Genomic DNA, 18,828 nt, shown 5'->3' with positions numbered 1-18,828 from the left:
GGTGGTGTCAAGGAGCATCTTCTTTAAATCTTTATACAAACTATGCGCATCCTGACACCAAGGTCCCAAAGTCTCAACCGCAAAGGCCGCAAATAAGTGATTGCTCGATAGTCCAGCATATTTGCGGCGCTTTGGAGTTTCAGCTGCTGCCGCCGCTCCGCCAGGCCTTAATGAAGTAGCGGCTAAATGGGACGGCGCCAGAGTATCCACGCAAGTTGCATCCCAGATAAGCGGCCGTCCCATCCGCCAGGGATAAGGGTCATTCCGTCGGGACTCTTTCCATCGTCGCGCACACTGCTTTTTATTGTTGTAAAATTTAATTTACAATGATATATTTAACTTCATTACTATGAGACATATAATTATTGCTACGACGCCGACGGCTACGCGCTACGTGTAGCGAACGTAGCACCTTCGTAGAGTAGCGTAGCGCTCTGTACGACTGCAGACGGCCAATTCGAACATGCATTTTTGAATCATTAATTCATATTTGAATGATGTCATTTAGTTATCATTCACGCGTGCATTTGACTTTAAAAACTATCCATATATCTGACACTTACCTGACACGTATTACTGTTATTCCTACCTTCTCTATAAATATACCCCTTTGAATATTATCCTTAGAATATTATATAGCTTTGAATATTATCCAATACACAATTTCCCGCTATTATAAAAAGTTGTGAATAGTCACAGAGGCCAATTCGAGTTTTAATAATTAGATATGTTTCCTATATGATACTGATCGAATAACTAAAACTCGAATTGGCCCGACAGTTTAGATCGGCTAAAATAAAATTCTACATACATATTATTATATATGTGGAAATTTTGCGGCGCACTACTTACAATATATTTTGACATTGCCAAGAATACAAGTGGGGTAATTTTTGAGCTCTAAACAGACTTCTACAGGGTGCCCAGTAATTAATGGATAACCTTCTAACCACCGACAGGGCACCTTAGGCTGGTCCAGAAAATGCCCTTATAGGTCTAGTAAAAGTTTCGTGGTTTTCGAGATAATCGCACTTTTCTAAATTTGAAGTATTGTGTTACATTTGAAGTATGTCTATTAAAAAAGCGGCCAAGTGCGAGTCGGACTCGCCCATGAAGGGTTCCGTATTTAGGCGATTTATGACGTATAAAAAAAAAACTACTTACTAGATCTCGTTCAAACCAATTTTCGGTGGAAGTTTGCATGGTAATGTACATCATATATTTTTTTTAGTTTTATCATTCTCTTATTTTAGAAGTTACAGGGGGGGGGACACACATTTTACCACTTTGGAAGTGTCTCTCGCGCAAACTATTCAGTTTAGAAAAAAATGATATTAGAAACCTCAATATCATTTTTGAAGACCTATCCATAGATACCCCACACGTATGGGTTTGATGAAAAAAAAATTTTTGAGTTTCAGTTCGAGGTATGGGGAACCCCAAAAATTTATTGTTTTTTTTCTATTTTTGTGTGAAAATCTTAATGCGGTTCACAGAATACATCTACTTACCAAGTTTCAACAGTATAGTTCTTATGGTTTCGGAGAAAAGTGGCTGTGACATACGGACGGACAGACGGACAGACGGACAGACAGACAGACATGACGAATCTATAAGGGTTCCGTTTTTTGCCATTTGGCTACGGAACCCTAAAAAGACAGAAAAGTTCGATTATCTCGAAAACCACGAAACTTTTACTAGACCTATAAGTGCATTTTCTGGGCCAGCCTAAAGTGCCCTGTTGGTGGTTAAAAGGTTATCCATTAATTACTGGGCACCCTGTATAGTCATTCTAGTTCTTTGTGCTTTGTGCCGCAGTCTTTTACTCAGCGTTCAAAAGACGTTTCAAACATTCCAAAGTGTATTGTCTCTGTATCTTACCCCTTTAATTAGAGAAAGCTATTATCCAGGCTAAAGCAAAGGGTTGCACATCTAAAATGTTCCAAAATATTTAGTCACCTCACTAATGGGTATTACAAAGAAACAAATATTTGAGTTGACGATAAATAAACGCCTTTCAAGTGTTTGTGAAAGCTAGATTAGTTTTGTAAATAATTAGTTAAATGTGTATATTTGTTTTAATAAGGCAAAGCGAAAATTGTGAAAGTCTTTTAGAGTTTGAACAAGCTAACTGCATGGCATTTGTAATAACAAAGTTTAGGAATGTCATAATAAATGACAAATTCATATGAAAATATCATGTTTAAATATAATGACATCCCCGCACTCAGTTCTATTCATGTCGGTGCAGAGTTAGCTTAGACAAGGTATTTAATAAATAATTGCACAACAGATTTATACAGAATGTCCAGTAAACAAAGGTGCTAGCTATTAAAAAATAAAGGAAAGTTCTATTAAGTATCTCGAAAACCACGAAACTTTTACCAATCCTCTTAACCCATTTTTTGGTGCCGTGTCGGTGGTTAGAAGTTAGAAGGTTATCCATTATTTACTGGACGAGTGTTGCTCACGACTATGACGAGAATTGCCGACGGCGCCAGTAGCACGCATTTGAGTTGAAATATTTTGGAGGGTTCGAATGTTTCAGGCTGTGCTGCACGGTGAACAACCAAGCTTCCGAAGATTTAAGGTCACTGACAGAGTTGAAAACCTGCAAAACCACCTTGGCCGAACCCTTTTTGACCGGCGTAGCGGTTTTCGCTTCTGAGTCTACCGGTATCCATGCACCCATCTTTAAGCAAATTGGTAAGAACTTCAAGTCACTGGCAATAAGCACACAGATCCAAACACAAATTGAATAAAAATCCACCAGACACTGCTGAAAAATGTAGTCTGCTCAAACCATCCGAGCTAGCTAGGTCCTGGCAGCTACGACACTAATCAAAAAGGAAACAAATCCACCGCGAGTTCGACTAGACGCTTTAAACTGCACGCTACGTCTACCGAAACGTTTCTTGAGCGGACTGCTGTTAAGCTCATCGCTTACCGAATTGTTTTGTAGTACTAGACAAATGAGATCTCGGGGATAATTTTTATTTCTGAGAAAAGAACTCTTATTCTGTACCAAGAACTATATTCCCAATTGTTCCAGCCGGGCATAGATGGGATTCGGTGTTTTCGTACAAATCATTCCCATCTGTCCCCACTACATGTATGGCGGCGGTCACGTGGGGCGCGGACAAATGGGAATATACCATATTATGCTGTGAATTTTTAGATGTTCATCAGGATTTTTATTTAACAGATTCACTGTCAGAGCGCGCTATGAGCTACTAGCATAAAACACGAATAGGTACAAACGCAAGCAACGCACCTACGTAACATGAATCTAGTATTAAACTGGATTGGGCATGAGTGGTGGGGATAACTGACAGAACGGGATAGTCTTATGTATCTTTCAGTAGGAGTAGCAGCGAAAGCGCTTTTATTGTTTGTCCTTGTCACATTCTCACATTTTTTTTATTCCCCACCATAAATTAGTATGAATTATGGTGGGCAACAAATAAATTCGACCAATCATAGCGTCGCATTGCGTGTGTTTTGTTTGTCCCTTACGGAGGCACGCGTAGACCACTTCTATAGGATGCTACCTTCTATGCTACGAAAATAGAACCCGCGTTGCGGGTTTCTGGCAAAGTCTGTGTTAAGAACAATGTAGATAATTTCATTTGAAAATGACTTAAGAAAATTTCTGGCGCAGCCGAATTTTTTTAAAATTCTTATAAATATACTGGTTTTACTTTGTTTTTCGAGTTTAAAACACAAGTTAGGTTACATTTTGGTTTGGTTCGAGGCGAATAATAGCACGCATTGGAAATAATAGCCCTGTGCCTATCAGTTCCTTGGCATTTTTCCACGTTGCGGAATTATCTTGAGCGTGCACATTTTTCTGAGGTTTTTCCTTTACCTTAGATATACTAAGCTAAAGCAGAATATATAGACCCTTATCGTATGAGACTGGATTACGCTTTTATCCGGTACCGTTTTTTCTCGGGAACAGCTTGATGTTTTCGCGTATTTTCAGTCTAAAAACCAAAACTTGGCGAGTGAAAATGGCTTTATGATGTTCAAAGCGGAAATTTTATGAGCTCTTTTTTCAGTTTTATGTGAAGAACGGATTTTAAAAGATTTTTTATTGTACTCGGCTCGGCTCGTTAGATTCTTTTAGATTAGTTGACCGCTGTTTAGTTACTTAATCATGACAAAATCCAAACCAATTATATTATAATAGAGAAAATTGTTGACACCATAGAAAATATATCAATTTTAACACTTAGGTAACTCTGTAAAAAATAATAATTATAACATTGATATGGCTATTATGTCTTACTATATTTCTCTATATTATTATAGGTACATACATTTAGTAACACTATTCTGACCATCAGAGGTTTTTTTTAAATCACATTTTATGGAATTAATCAAACCAGGCTAAAAATAGAACAAACAGGAAGGAACGAAGAAGTAACGGATTGTTTTGTGTAAAAGTGTATAAATATTTTTTCTACTCCAGCACTTAAATGTGTCAATTAAATGACTGACAGTGATATCTAAAGCAATGTCATTTGAATGCTTTGTCTATAGGCTCATAAGATGACTGCTAGCAGTCATCTTATGAGTATAAAACAACTGCTTTATTTTTTTTAAAGATACAAGTTCCGATCATCTTGATTGAAAGAGGTATGTTTTCATTTACAATAATAACTCTATTTTTTTTAATAATAACTCTTTTTTTTTTTAAATAATAACTCAATTTTTTTTAAATAATAACTTTTTTTTAATAATAACTCTTTTTGTTTAATAATAACTCTTTTTTTTTAATAATAACTCTTTTTTTTTTTTTTTTTTTTTTTGCTGCAGCTGTCATAGAAAAAGTAATGTATGCAACAGCTCATAATTGGTTCTTAAAATTCTCGGGTCTTTTTTTACAAAACTCGACTACGTCTCGTTTTGTAACTTCGACCCTTGAATTTTAAGAACCCTTATTATATCACTGTTGCATAAACTACTAATCTATAGGTTATCTTTAGACAAAATAGTGTAAAATATATAATAAAAATATCAACAGTATCATAACGAAGTATGACAGGCCACCCATGGATTTTAAAGACCTCATAAGCAGGGGTCGGACAAAAAGTTTTAAGGAAATATTTTGCGGATGACGTCAAACCACTTATAGGATGATTTCAAATAGTATTTTTGATTTTCATAAACAATTATCACTTATCATTTATCAACCTCTTTATTAAACGATATCGCCAATTGAAATGAGTAAGTACGTTTTTGACAATGTGTCAGACATTGTCAATCAGATGAACAATAAATTGAGTTCGTTATTGTTTAGCTATTGTATCTTCACGATTATATTTAGCTAAAATTTAGCTATAAAAGTATAATAACATCAAATTATCTTTTTTTATTTTTACTAATCTTACCTACTGTTCCCACTTTTGACTATTAAACCTATTTACGAGGGGCGTTCAAAATATTCTCGGTATTGATATCTTACGACCTCTTCTAAAATTTCTTTCGTTACTGGCCGCTAAGGTTTATTCATTGACATTAAAAAAAAGTATAATTCGAACCGAGATAGTCTTTTGTTTTTCTGCAATTGCTGAACAAACATGAACATCATGTGCGAATTGACAATGTTAACTAAATTAGAACATCGATGCGTGATAAAATTCTTGACAAAACAGGGTAAAAATCAAAAAAACCATAAAAGAGGAAATGGATTGTGTTTACCGTGAGTCTGCTCCTTCTTTATCTACCATTCAAAAGTGGTCAAGCGAGTTTAAACGCGGAAGGGAGAGTATTGAAGATGACCCTAGACCTGGCCGGCCTGTAGTAGCTATTTCACAAGAAAATATTGATAAAGTGGAAAAACTTATATTGGAAGATGGTCGAGTGAAGGTAAAATCTATAGCACAAGTAACCAATCTCTCTATTGGTACCGTACATGATATTATACATGACCATCTTAATATGTCAAAAGTAAGTGCAAGATGGGTTCCGCGAATGCTGACTCGGCTTCAAAAAGACATGCATGTAGCTTGTTGTTCCGATTTTATTGACCTGTGCGGTGAAAATCCTGATGAGGTGCTGCAAAGAATAGTTACTGGAGATGAAACCTGGGTTCATCATTATGACCCAGAGAGTAAACAAGAGTCCATGCAGTGGCACATTAAGGGTTCAGCTCATCCCAAGAAGTTCAAGGTCATCCCTTCAGCTGGCAAGGTCATGGCCACGATATTTTGGGATTGTGAAGGAGTATTACTAATCGATTATAAAGAAAAAGGTGTAAATATCACAGGACAGTACTACGCTAACATTCTACGTCAATTAAAGGATGTAATTAAAGAAAAGAGGCGAGGAAAGTTAACCAAAGGTATTCTGCTTCTGCATGACAACGCCCCCGTCCATACTGCTCATATTGCCAAGGCAGCTATTGTTGAATGTGGGTTTAAAACTGTTACTCACCCACCGTATAGTCCGGACTTAGCCCCCAGCGACTTCTTTTTGCTCCCCAATCTTAAAAAGGATCTGCGTGGAAATAAATTTTCTGACGATGAAGCATTGAAGGCGGCAGTGGAGGAGCATTTTTACACGAAAGATAAAAAATATTTTTACGAGGGATTAAAAAAAAAAATTGATCGATCTTTTAAGTGTATGAACATAGGGGGGGAGTATATTGAAAAATAAAAATATCAAACTTTTCGTACTTGTTTGTTTTCATTCTCATACCGAGAATATTTTGAACACCCCTCGTATCTGAGGATCCCACAGACTTGTTCTAAGTGTTCTAACTAATTTCAAATAATTATACCTTATGGTAACAAGTTTCGTGAAAAATTTTTTTATTCACTACATCACCCTACCACCTGTATTATTAATTCCATGGATTTATTTACGATTATTTTGTTACTTCATTAATACTACTTTGATACTACATGTCACACGGAAGTTTAAATACAAACTCAAACATCATCCTGTGCGCAAGATTACGACATTTTTACGTCATCCGCACTTTTTGTCCGACCCCTGCTCATAAGTGTCGCTGCCGACTTTTTACGAAAAGCTTATTTAAATGATGACAGTTTTAATGTTAAAAATAAAAACACATTGTTCATTTGCCTATTTACGAAAAGAAAAATTTAAGTTATGATAATATTGATGTTAAATCTAAAAACAGTGTTCATTTGCCATACGATACATAAATTAATAACCGTTTTTGTATCACAGAACTCTCAGTTACCTACACAAAAAATGCTGTCGTTCATTTAACGTTTACTAGGTACAAAAACAAGGTCGGTGTAAATGTGGATTACTGAGTTTTCGCTACCAGTATAATACAGGATGAGGTGAGAATGTAATTTGTCTTAATTTGTCTTGTTCCGTTGCCCTGGGAGGAAGACTTTTTGGCTTGTCCTTGAATTATTTATGTCCCGACTTTGCTCTACTGAATTGTAATGTTGCAAGGTTTATTTATTTCTCATAATGTGAATTTATGGTTGGTACTAAGTTCATGGATTTAGAACTTTAAGTGTCACAATAGCAAGATACATATTATGAGTATAATATTAAGGCTAAGTAATTCTTTTGAATTAACGCACGGCTAGCGCATGAAGTACATCTACCTAATTATGTCAAAGGGACATATTTGCACAACTTGACACGCATATGCAGTCGCGCGAGAATAATGTGATTAATGTGCTAGCCGTACAGGAGTTGTATCTGTATGTTACGAAGGATATACAGGGTGCTTCCTGTAACAGGAGCAATAAATTAAACTGTAAGCTGTACTCCTCAAACTGACCAACATTTGTTCAGCATCTTTTAAAAATTATGAATCCTTTAGACTTCCTCTTTTTCATACAAAATAAATATTGCCTTCAATGTACGCTGACATCAGTGTGTTTGACGTTGCTTGTCACGCTTTAAACATAACAAAATTTGCAATACATTGCGTCTTAGAATAAACTTTAAAGTGTAATAAAAATGAGTTATTTTCAAAAGTTGCTGAACAAATGTTGGTCAGTTTGAGGAGTACAGCCTACAGTTTAATTTATTGCTCCTGTTACGGGAAGCACTCTGTATACTTGTTACGGGTTCATCAGTTAAGGAAATAAAATCTGCTTTAAATCCTCCAAAAATCCTATCAAAACCTTACTCAAACCCTCTTTGTATGGTTACGCTTACCTCAGTCAAAAGAGTTACCTTAACTATAAGCTAACTCAATATGGTGACTCAAACAAAGGATTTGTTCTCGGATGGCTTGAACCTTTTCAATGGCTTTTGTCATAGTACTGTTTTCTGATCCTTGCAGTTCACTTTTGTATCTTAAACATACTAGTATTAGGTACGTTTGTTGCCATAAAATATTTATTTAAACTTTATTGCACAAAATATTATACAACAATGTACAAATGGCGGACTTAATGCCAAATGGCATTCTCTACCAGTCAACCATAGGGCCAAACAGATACCTTCAATTGGTGCAGAGAGAGAAAATATATTGAGTGAGTTAAAAAAAAAGCAAACTATACTTATAAATTACATAAATAAAAAAAATATATATAAACTACCACATATTTATTCATAAAATACATACTATAAATATAATAATGACGGATATTATTCGAACTCTTGCTTTAGTAAATGCTTACGTAACATCCGCTTGAATGAAAACTTACTAGTAACTTGTCTAATATTTATACGTAAATATCGTTGTTTTTGAAGTGAAAACTTCTTTAGCGGCGCTGGGCACTTTTTGAGGTGGGGAAAAAATGATAAACTGGAGAGCGTAAGGACCGTAAGGACCACTCAATGACATAATTCAATAAAGCTACATCTTGATGAAATCGCTAATAAAAGTGAACTCTAGTATTGGTGAATAAAACTCAAAATACCATGACCAAATATATTAAGATGCGAGGCCTGCAAGGTAACTTTACAATTTCTCGAATTTTAAACAAATAAAGCTACATCTTGATGAAATCGCTAATCAAAGTGAATAAAACTCAAAATACCATGACCAAATATATTTTTCACCTCAGCAGCTCGAACAAGGGTACTTTGATTCTTAAAAACAGTGAGCAAAATGCGATTTTGCTCACTGAGTGAGACAAAATGACATTCAAGTGACCTTTATTGTCAAATGTCATTTCAACATGCGGGGTCTAATAAAAGTTCGAAATACTTGGGTTCTATTATCTCTGTCCCTTTCACACTGTTAGCAAAGAAACAGACAAAAAAAAGTTAAAACGACATTCAACGGTATATTCACGGTTTATAATAGACCCCCGAAAAACTTCAGACCGCATCGTTCCAAACCACGTACGAGTATGAATTCTTAATAATTAATAAATAAAAATAAAGTTTAAGATTTCATAAAACCTGATAAAATACTATATTTTAGGTATTTTACTGTACAATTAAAATAACGAACTCAAAAAATACACAGATCATCACGCAAAATTAATTATTTTACTTTTAAGAATTTCTACCATAGTTGACAAATAGTACGTATCCGCAATTCGGACCGTATCTTACAAAGATTTTTTTTTGTTGTCAAAGTTGGCGATTGAAGTGTCAGTTAATGTTTGTTATTTCTATATTATTTTACTGGAATTTATTATTACGTTTTGTTTTTGTGTTCCATTGCGGTAATTAAACTTAATTGTTTGTATATCTTAAGAAAACATGAGTGCAGGTATTAAGTGATGAAGAAGGATTACATTTTTCAAGTTGTCTAATAGGTATGTTCTCACTGCGCTGAGGTGAAAAATGTTGTGTACTACACGAGATCAAAGTTATTTACATCTCGTGCGCTTTTGAGTCCCTTACTACGCTCAAGATTCTAAATTAGATTCACTCGCTACGCTCGTGAATCTATTATAGAATCTTTCGCTTGCACGGGACTCAAAATAAGCACTCGAAGAAATATCAAACTTTGATCACTTGTTGTACAAATAACTATAGATGCGAGGTCTGCAAGATAACTTTACAATGTCTATTCGAATTTTAAACAATTAACGCTACAAGAATTTCGAATTTTAAACAAGCGTAAGGCCCTATTCGCATGGCAGCTTTTTCAACGCGCGTTTGAATGATACAAATATATAAGGATACATGTATATTAATTCACACGACTGCGACTGTTACTGATGATGGCTTGACCGTCTGTGTAAAATAGCGAAAGAAAATGAGTGAGTACTTTATAAATATACTAGATGAAAACCCGGCTTCGCTCGGGTGAAATGTAGATATTTCTGTAGTTATCGGTTCTCAAGGAATATTAAAGGCAAAGCAAGGCATAGATTTGTATAGCATCGTTCATTGTGTTTAATAAATATAGGAAATTAAAACTGCTAAAGTCAAGAAAAAATATGTTGACGTAAGACGTAAGACGCTTCGTAAGACGGACACGTGACCTGAACAAAAAACTGTTACAATGTCATTGAGTTTTCACTTCTGCCGGCACTCCCGGAGTGCAACCCGTTGCTTGTTAAGTTTTAAGTCTGTATGTCCGCCTGTTCGCGACTTAGCGCAGGGATCCTTAGTAGGTACTAAATGCTGCAATCTCGCCATGGGTTATATTAACCAATCTCCTCGATAAGTGGTAAAGTAAAAACTAAAAGAAAATATTCGTGTAGGTGAGGTGTACCTCCCGTACACGTTAAAAACTATTCTACACATTCAGAGAAACTTTTTTGAACATAATTGAACCGTTTTCGCAAAAAGCCTTCCCTACTTAGGAATAATTATTATAGCAGGCTAAGGCCGCAGCGATTGCGTAAAGAAAAACTAAACTAATCATGCGTGTCTTGTTACGACGTATCCAATATCTATCACGCAAGTAACGAATGGGTTCCTAATTGAATTATTTGGAGTTTTCTTTCGTAAAAGCCTAGATAGCAATTCACTAAACTATCCAGCCCTGGAATGAACCGACTAGTTTACCTTCTATATCCATACTTCTTACGAATCTTTTGGGTTGTGCTATTTGATGTGCTACGCTGCTGTGCTATGTGGGTGGGTGAATGTAGTTTTTGAATATACTTGGTAATATTCTCAGAGGTCATCTTGCGTTCGTCTCAAGCATAGCACTATAAAATGTGATTTCTGATTACACGTACAGTAACCTCGATTATCCGAACTCTCAATTATCCAAACGCTGACTTAGTTTATCCGAAACCTGAATTATTCGAACTATTTTCTTCTAGTGCTTCATATTTTAACGTTAATTTGTACGTCAAATTCTAATATATTGTACTGTTTATGTATAAAAAAATGTTTATTTCGGACCAACATAATCCATAGGTATGTTAGTAAAATGCATCTTGATAGCCTAAAAGTTTGTGTACACAAAGAAAAACAATGCAGAAAGAAATATATTAAAAAAACGAAAATAAGAAGATTTTGTAATTATTTGATCTTGATTGTTCTAAAAACCCCACATTACGATTATTTATCAGAACGATTATAGGAACTATTATCGGTCCAAATTAGTTCGTATAATCAAGGTTCGTATACTTAATAATTACTGTAGGTACTTTGAATGATTTTGGAGTTGATATTTGCATAATCATAATCATAATCATAATCATAAATTTATTTCATAGAATATGGTATGTACAATTTTGGTGTCATAATGTCGCCTCAGGTGATTGATCATTAAATTTGCGCTCTTTAAGCGTTTGGAAGCCTAAGACTACAGGCTTCAATCGAAAAAGGCTTAATGTACATTAGAGTTTCGGCGAACTTTCTATCTTTTGAACGAGTAGGTAAGTGTTTTAACGGCAGGGCCAGATTTAACTGTCAGTTAAGCTTATTACCGCTGATTGCCAGAGGGGTTGCTGTTAGAAAAAATGGTGTGGTGCGACGCAAATTGCCTTTTTTTTTACCGACTCTTGTGTGGAAATCAGTGCCATCTGACAGAGACCAGATGTACCTATTTCGCGTCTCTTTTTTAAACTGTAGAGTGAAAGATATTTTCATAAAATATGCATATTACCTTTGCTGATCTTAGAAGCATACGTTCTTCAGCAGTTATTCTTTGATTAGTAGATGAAATTGTTCCCCGTTTAGTATAAAACATTTGAAATATAATTTAGAATACAGAAAATTAATAAAGTAAAAAAAAATAAAAAGTTATATTTGTCACTTACATTGTATATTTATAATCCCGTCAAAAACATTACATGTAAAAAGATGCAAGTCTCGCAACGCTTTTACTACAAAAAAGTTTTGAGATGTAATGTGAATGTCGGTTATTTTAACCAGTGCCAGGGGGTGTTAAAACCGTATCAATAAGATACCTTTAATTTGTAATACATATAATGACTTGGCAATCGCACATAAAGACTCGTACCGTACTCGTAAATATGTGTAATGCTCAAACTGCAATTAGCGCTAGCGTTATGTTCAATTAGAATTATTTTTAATAGGTGACGATGATCCTTATGGCTCCTCTACACGATGGGCCAGCGCCGGCCACTCCAAGGGACGCATTTATGCGTTAGAGGGAGCAAGTGATATTGTTATCTCATTCTATCGCATGTCCCTTGGAGTGGCCGGCGCTGGCCCATACCAAAATTAAAACAGTAAATCAATGAATAATTATGTATATCAAATACCTATATGTATAATTGTATACTGTTATTAAAACAATTTCATAAACATATTTACAAACGAGGACGCGTACGTTGTCCACATGGCAAAACACTTAATACGAAAAGGAGGAAAATTAGCAAGGAAAATCAAGTTCCCCACCCCTACATATTTAACCCTTTAACCGCCAGAGTCTGATATATAAGACATAGCTGTTGCCCGCGACTTCGTACGCGTGGATTTGTATATTGGTGGTTATAAATTCTACATTAGCTTAGAACATTACGCAGCAAAAGATAGCAGTAGGGACGGTTAATCATTTGTTAATTATTATACAACGCATGAGATTTGTCTTTCACAACCTGGCTATGAAGTTTCAAGCCCCTAACTGAATAAAATTGTTCTCGATAATCTCGATATAATCTCTCTCAACCCCCAGAAGATTTTCAAGTCCACTATTTAATAAAACCTACTACCTAACTACCTATTTACGAAGTTTGAAGTTCCTAGCTTTAAATAAAATTTGAACCCTCTACCAACTCTCATCTCAACCCCTGTTTAAACTTTTAGGGGATGAATTTTTAAAAACGCTGAAATTACTTTTCTTGTATTGTAATAATATGCCTTTATACAACGATTCAAGTCCCGCACTCCGATAAATATTTGGGTTCCATACAAATTTTCGACCCCCTTCACCACCTTGGGGGATAAATTATCAAAAACTCTGAAATTAGTTTTCTTTTCTCTTAATAAAATACCTTTTTACGAAGCTTCAAGTTCCTAGCTTTAAATAAAATTATAACCTATACAATCTTTCAACCCCTTTTTAACCCTGTTATGGGATGAATTTTTAAAAACGCTGAAATAGGTTTTCTTGTGTTCTAATACTATGGCTTTATACAAAGATTTAAGTCTCGCACTCTCAAAAATATTTGATCTCCATACAAACTTTCAACCCCTTTTTCACCTCCTCGGGGGATGAATTTTTAAAAACGCTGAATAGGTTTTTTTGTTTTTTAATAAAATACCTTTTTACGAAGTTTCAAGTTCCTAGCTTTAAATAAAATTTGAACCCTATACAAACTTTCAACCCCTTTTGGACCCTTATAGGGTATGAATTTTTAAAAACGCTGAAATTACTTTTCTCGTATTCTAATAATATGTCATTATACAAAGATTCAAGCCCCGTACTTACAAAAAATATTGACCTCCATACAAATTTTCAACCCCTTTTTCACCACCTTAAATGTTGAACTTTGAAAAACGCTAACATTAGTTTTCTTCTCTTTTAATGAAATAACTTTTTACGAAGTTACAAATTCGTAGCTTAAAATAAAATTTAAACCCTATACAACCTTTCATCCCCTTTTTAACCCTTTTAAGGGATGAATTTTTAAAAACGCTGAAATTACTTTTCTTGAGTTTTAATAATATGGCTTTATACAAAGACTCAAGTCCCGCACTCTCAATAATATTTGATCTCCATACAAACTTTCAACCCCTTTTTCACCACCTCGGGGGATGAATTTTTACAAACGCTGAAATTAGTTTTCTTGTTTTTTAATCTAACACCTTTTTGCAAAGTTTCAAAGTCCTAGCTTAAAATAAAATTTGCACCCCAAGACAAAGTTTCATCCCCCTTTTTACCCCCTTAAAGGTTGAATTTCCTAAAACGTCGCAATTACTTTTTTTTGTAATCGGCTATTATGCCTTTCTAAGAAGTTTCAAAGCATTTGTAATGGATTCAAACTTTCAACCCCTTTTTAACCCTGTTAGGGGATGAATTTTCAAAAACGATGAAATTACTTTTTCTGTCTTATAATAATATACCCGTATACAAAGTTTAAAGTCACACACTCACAAAAATATTTGTGATCCATACAAACTTTCAACCCCTTTTTCACCACCTTGGGGGATGAATTTTCGAAAACGCTGAAATTAGTTTTCTTATTTTTTTAATTTAATATATTTTTGCAAAGTTTCAAGTTCCTACCTTAAAATAAAATCTGAACCCTATACGAACTTTCAACCCCTTTTTAACCCTGTTAGGGGATGAATTTTACAAAACGCTGAAATTACTTTTCCTGTCTTCTAATAATATCCCCAAATAAAAAGATTCAAGTCCCGCGCTCGAAAAAATGTTTGATATCCATACAAACTTTCAACCCCTTTTCCACCACCTTAGGGGATGAATTTTCAAAAACGCTGAAATTAGTTTTCTTGTACTTTAATTTAATAGCGTTTTGCAAAGTTTCATGTTCCTAGATTAAAATAAAATTTGCACCCTATGACGAACTTTCATCCCCTTTTTAACCCCCTTAGGGGTTGAATTTCCAAAAATGTTGCAATTACTTTTTTTTGTAATCGGCTATTATGCCTTTCTAAGAAGTTTCAAAGCATTTGTAATGGATTCAAATTTTCAACCCCTTTTTAACCCTGTTGGGGGATGAATTTTCAAAAACGCTGAAATTACTTTTCCCGTCATATAATAATATCCCCATATACAAAGTTTCAAGTCCCACACTCACAAAAATATTTAATCTCCATAGAAACTTTCAACCCCTTTTTCACCACCTTGGGGGATGAATTTTCAAAATCGCTTCTTAGCTCTTGTACACTTTATAAATTCAACCTAGTGTGCAAATTTCAACCTTCTAGCATTTGTAGTTTCGGCTCTGCGTTGATGAGTCAGTCAGTCAGTCAGTCAGTCAGTCAGTCAATCAGTCAGGACACGTGCATTTATATATATAGATTACCTATCCAGCTCATTTCGCCACAGTCTGATAAATAAGACAAAGATCTGATTTGGTTTTTACAGCACATTTATAACTCCCGTAACTATGCCAACCTTACTCTGCGTGGTACAATTATGGTGACAGTCCATTTCCAACCGCAGCTGCACTACCGTGCATTTTACTATGGAAATTGACAGTAACAGCGACGCGTTCAGTACCAGTAGTGCAGCTGCGGTCAGAAATGGAATGTTACCCTTACTGTCGGTGGCGACACGAGCACGCTCGATCAAAAATTGCTGGCGGTTAAAAGGTTGTAGCCCATTTATCGCTATTGCAAAATTCTAGGTACCTAAGTACTTAATTGCAATAGCGGGTTCCAGGGGTTTGTTCAGACAGGGGACTCCACCCTCTTTATAATACTGCGTACCTATATTGTTTTCATTCAATTAATAAGTGAATTCATCTTATTTAACTATTTGTTCACTGTATGTTATTTTATGTCTTTTGATCTTGTCTGTTACCCTCCGTGATTCTTCTCACTTGATGGTCTCATCGGAAGACCAGCGCTCGAAGCCACCAACAACATGCTGAGATGAGGCCATTTCGCGGCACTTTATTCTTATTTTGTGTTTTCTTTTATTTTGGGTATTGTCTCGTTTGTTTGTGCTTACGAATAAATTCTATTCTATTCTATTCTATATTCTACTAGCGACCCGCCCCGACTTCGCACGGGTTAACAAATTATAGACACATAAACCTTCCTCTTGAATCACTATCTATTAATAAAAACCGCATCAAAATCCGTTGCGTAGTTTTAAAGATCTAAGCATACTGATAGACAGACAGGAAAGCGACTTTGTTTTATACTATTTAGTGATAGTGATAAGTAGGTACAGCTTTAGCTACATTTGTATTCAGGGATGCTAAGATAGAATAAAACGTTAAAAATATAAGAGAACCACTAGCTAATATATATTCCAGATACCTAAGCTCAGTCCTAAGTTCCGATACCATCTGGATTTTTACACATTCCCTCTATTTGAGCAGCTCTCGGGTGCGGCATAATTGTTATTTTATCGGCTTCACTTTTTCATACGTATCTCCGAGAGTAGTGCCGCGACTAATAGCTTTCGTTTGCTTTGTGCTTATAGATAACGACCGTTTCGTGTATCTAAGAGAGTTCTTTCAACGTGGGGATAATAGACTCATTTCTTCGATATTAAAAGAGAGATAGAAAGAGAATTAAATTGCTTTTTTTCGGTGGCTGTCGTCCTTCTATCATTTTATGAGATTGTGTTGTATTGTCGTAGGTATTAAGCCGTTTTTAATTGAAAATATATTTTACCACACGCGCTCGTAAAGGATCTCTTTATTCTAAAAAACTGATGAGTACGTTGTATTTTATCAACAAGAGTGGAAAAGTAATCTGTTGTATGTAATTTTGAGTTTTATTCCTTATGTTGGGTGGTAGAAGTGAATTTTGTGTGATGATTTTGAATGATCAATATACTTAATTTAATATCGATTATTTGAATTTGATTTGTATTTTTTTTACAGTTATAATCTTCCTCGAATTGGTGTAGTGAAAAATATTGTGTCTCACTCGGGAGTAATCTTTGCTTAACCCTCGTGTCTTGATCCTCGCAACACTCAAAATTCCACTTTTCGGACCATTCACTACCCTCGAGGTTCAACTTTGGACACTTTTGCTTACTCGGGGATCAATATTAGCACGAGGGTTAAACAGTAACTTTACCTTGTAAAACAACAAACAAATAACAATTTCTGGTTTTATCTCTGAATCCAGTAGGGACGGACGGATATAAACCATTAGTAAACATAAACATGAAAAGGCACTTATAGTCCGTCAACCAAATCTTGTCAGTAGCAATGTAAAGCAAACTAAAGTAGGGCAACACTCAAAGAGCAGTATTGCGCTAAGAAAAGCAGCAATGTACATCGAACCAACAGTTTTTTTTTTCCGCTGAGCGCGCCCTGCGTACGTCAATTCAAATTGTCACTCGCGGTTTATTGAAAAAAATTGAAACATGGACGGACAATATAAAAGCGATGTTAAAACAATGTTAATCAAAATGATGAACAAATTTGAAGATATCAAAAACAACTCTCTATCGTAGTGCTTATATTCTCTTTGTTCCCTATCTATGTCTTCTAAGTTTACTAAAATAAAATCATATCAAAATGCAGATAATTAGATAGTGCATATATTTGTTATTTACAATATAATATGCCACTTGTTAATGTAAATTAGTGTACTGTTCTGGATGAATATGACATACCTGTGTAATTTTTTTGATTGGTATATATTGTACAATATACATATTAAAAATAAAACAACTGATATTTGGGTGTTTATTTAATTTAAAGGTAAATAAGATAAGGGTCACTTTTCGACTTGGTTGCGTTGTACACGTACATAAACCGCCATAGGTAAGTATTGTCTGAAAAGATACTACCTACTACGAACGCCTTATATTGGGCAAGATTTAATCCTGCAACAAACATGTATGGATTATGTAGATATTGCGAAAGAACGGCGATATAATCAAGGCTCTTAATACTGTTTAAAAGGTTTACCTTTGTAAATAGTCACAACTGATTGCTGAAAATATTAGACATGTGGGCCTATGGACAGTTTCCAGGACACAATTTATGGTCTTGTTGGATAGATTTAGGCATACGTTTTAATTTTATTTATGCCTTTTAACCCTAAAACAAAAAAACTGAACATAATCTTAAAAGTTCGAAAGAGTTCTTCCAATACTTGTCATAACCTCAATTTTTAGTAATGTTTACCATCAACGAGCATGATTGTACATTGTAGGCCCCTTAGCTTTGCTTATTCTTATTTAATGTATTGGTATTTAATGGTGACAGCAGAAATATCTCTTGAAACAGAAACGATTCAGAATGAAAACCAAATGAAAACAAATAAGGTGACGGCTGTCATTCACGGTCCACATTCCACAGATAAAACACAGATGACACGCGTTTTGGAATTATTTGAACACAGTGTTGCTAACCCGCGATTTTTCAAATTTGCCGCCTTTTACTACTGACAAGATTTGGTTGACGGACTTTAGATTAGCAAACTTTGCTAACGTGGCGGTGATGTCACCACTGTTGAAAAATGCCAATCATTGATAGAAAACGTCAATTGGGTACAAGTCAAATCGACTTTTTCTTAGAACTGTCAAAACAATTTGCCAATATGGCGTTTATATGAAAACGTGTGTAGTGACGTCACGGTCAACTCGCTTACTTTTTATATTTCTATCTGATTTATTAAATAGAAATTGTGTTTAAAAATAACTGCTATCTATGTTTTTCTAAGAATTATCTGGTGCTTTATTTCGTGCACGGTGTGAAATAATTTATTTTAATGAGAAGAAAGTACCCAATTGAAACTTATAAATGTACTTTTATGGAAATAGTCACGTGACTTTTCGTAGCTCTGTCATCCCTATACATTTTTAACCGACTTCTTTACCCAGAAAGA

At 35.0% G+C, this 18,828-nt stretch overlaps 1 long non-coding RNA gene across 1 annotated transcript in view; it reads left to right on the top strand.

Annotated features, from left to right (window-relative positions):
• Positions 1-1,139: 1,139 nt before the first annotated feature.
• LOC134657022 (uncharacterized) overlaps positions 1,140-18,828 on the top strand; it is a 285,577-nt gene continuing 267,888 nt past the window's right edge. The window contains exon 1 of the long non-coding RNA XR_010097577.1: positions 1,140-1,230. This is a non-coding gene — a long non-coding RNA (uncharacterized LOC134657022). The remainder of the gene's footprint in view (positions 1,231-18,828) is intronic.

This window comes from Cydia amplana, chromosome 19 (assembly GCF_948474715.1).
Source record: "Cydia amplana chromosome 19, ilCydAmpl1.1, whole genome shotgun sequence".
NCBI lineage: Eukaryota > Metazoa > Arthropoda > Insecta > Lepidoptera > Tortricidae > Cydia > Cydia amplana.
Note: the sequence above shows the minus strand (reverse complement) of the source record. Positions and strands in the feature narration are given on the sequence as shown.